Below are 2610 nucleotides of genomic sequence, written 5' to 3'. Positions count from 1 at the left end.
ATTTTTGTTGTTAAGTCAACCCCATTGTACATTATTTGTTTTAGCAGCTAGGAAACTAAAACAAATGATTTAATATGTCTTCCACAGTTTAGAGATTTAGGAAATATCTGTAGAATGGGCACTGAGTAAATGAAATGTGTACTTCTCAATCCACCTCCTCAGAGATCAGATTGGAGCAGGTTCTCATGCAACATGTTACTTTTGCCTGCTGTATATCTTTTCCACCTAATTTATAACAGTGTAGTTGACAATTATTTGACTAATATTTAGTAGTTTTCTACCTCTTAACATTAACTGCATGAATGTGGTGATTTAATGATTGAATTAAAAATAGTATAGGGTGTTATATGAAAGGAGAGAAGGTCAACATGCTTGCAGTTAAGGCATTGCCACCTACTCAATGGCATCTAGCCATTGTTTTTTGAACTACAACAAATGTACAGTACTAATGTATAGTGTTAATAAGAGGGGGTATATGGAAAAAATATGTACCAAATGTAAGCTATGAACCGTAGTTAGTGGTGATAATCTGAGGATGTTCTTTCATAATCTGTAACAAATATTCAGTGCTATTGGTAGGAGGGCAATATATGGGAATTCTGAACATTATGCATGATTGTTTCGTAAGCTCATAACTTCTCAAATAAAAATAGTATAGGAAGGACTGATTTCCTTATGAAATCGAATATCATTCCACCCAATTTTGAGTGCAGCTAATAATGTGTCCTTGAAATACCTAAGCCAGATCAGGGAGTAAGTAGCAAGTCATCCAGAAGTGCAGGTTATGCCTTTTCCATCTCTATAGTAGTCATTCTAAGGTCTTTTTGATGCATGAAGTACCTCAATGGGGAGGTAAGACAGGCTTGGACCTATTTTGTTGTCCTGAACCACAGTGAAATCCAGCTAGTCACTGAGTAGAAGCTGAATATCAATATTGCAAAGGTCAGTGTTAGGGAGACAAGCAAGGCAGAGGAGAAGTCCCAGTCCATGCAGTGACCACTTGGTGCTAGAGGCACCCTGCAGTTGTCGTTTGTGATGACTAACTACTGAGGAATGAGTTGTGACCCAACTTGGTGTTGTGTTGAGCAGAAAGATTCTCAGCCACACCAGCACCCTAGGGCACTTTGGGTTATGATACCTTCTCTTCGCTATGTTTGCATAGGGAGGCAGTGAAGGCTTTGGCTGGGGAACTTCATGTAATTGACCCTGACATGAAAGAGGTAAATGTTTCTGTCTGTCAGAAAAAAAAAGAAGAGGAGGAGGAGGAGTTTCGGTGAAAGTGCCATAGTTAAGACTTTCTGATAGGAAAAGTCTAGAAAAGTGGATGGGATAGTATTGTCTCTGATCTAGCAGTAGAAGTATCTCCTAAGATTTTTTTTGAAATACAAATTCCTATGACTCTGGGGGTGGGGTTCAGCAATGTGCATGTGAACAAGTCTCCCAGGTAATTCTGAGGAGTGCTAAAGATTGATTTCCACCAGGCCAGAGGAAGGTGAAATGCCACAGCCCTGTCCAAGTCAATCTTTGGCATCGGAGCCCAGTGATGGAGTCCAGCTCTTTTGCTTCTGCTCCCACATGTCCTAAAGGACTCATTTATTAGTATATCCTTGAAGAGAAACAATTCCCTAGCATCATATTCTAAGCGATCAGATCCCCAAAACTTTCCAAGACTGAGCCCAGGGGGAAGAGCTTCAGATAATGAGGTTTTCTGGTATCTGGGCACAGGCTTGCCAGGGCTCAAGCTTGTTCCAGGAGCATTGAATCAGGACATATTTGAGCATCTGGTGCCTTGAGAACTGATAAGCACTATTTTTTCCTGTCCCCACAATGATCTTATTCTTTCTGAGACAGATCAACCTCTTTTTTTAAGCCCTTAAACTCAAATATCTTATAACACTGCTGCTATATGAAAACCAGCTCTTCAGCTACTTTTAGGGATATCAGGAAGGAAATGTGTTTCTGCCTGTCCTATGCTGCTAAGTAGTTGGTCTTCTTTTAATGAAAGAAAAAGAAAATCAATTCCCAAATAAAACAAATAAAACTGTAATTTCCTCTCTAGCATGGGGAAGTTTTCTAGGAGGCATTCCCCTGAATTTCACATTTTCACATTTGAGCTTAAAATAATTAATCTTGTCCTCCATCCAATTTTGGTAAGTTTGAAAATGTGGCTATTACTTTTTCAAGACTATATTCATAAATAAAATTATAGAGCCTGCTTTGGTTACACATCTCATTTAGAAAGTTAGTCTTATTTAAACAGAACTCCTGATCCTAACAATTTTTCACTCTTTCCCCTTAGTACTTATTGCAGAAAGGAAGCAGCTGATCAATCAGCATCTTGAATGAGATTATCCTTGGTATTCTGATTTACTTTTGGCAGCAGAATTGTTTAATCATCAACTGTGGGGAGGTTTTAGGGATGGACACTAAAGAAAATGTCACCTGCATCTCAATGAATAAAATTTCCAGGGAAATTTCCATCAGTTCCCTGCTGTCAAGTGGTTATAACCTTTTGAGAAAGAGATTCAAATAGGAAGGTGGTCATGATCACAATTGCACAGTGAGTTAGTTACATATGAATGTAAGCAGCTCCTTTGTGAAAAACAAAAC

At 38.7% G+C, this 2610-nt stretch overlaps 1 pseudogene; it reads left to right on the top strand.

Annotated features, from left to right (window-relative positions):
- The first annotated feature begins 340 nt into the window (after window positions 1-340).
- LOC111763181 (U6atac minor spliceosomal RNA) lies at window positions 341-423 on the top strand (annotated as a pseudogene).
- The last annotated feature ends 2187 nt before the right edge of the window (window positions 424-2610 follow it).

This window comes from Dasypus novemcinctus, chromosome 3, assembly GCF_030445035.2.
Source record: "Dasypus novemcinctus isolate mDasNov1 chromosome 3, mDasNov1.1.hap2, whole genome shotgun sequence".
NCBI lineage: Eukaryota > Metazoa > Chordata > Mammalia > Cingulata > Dasypodidae > Dasypus > Dasypus novemcinctus.
This window is presented reverse-complemented; position numbering and strand designations above follow the sequence as displayed.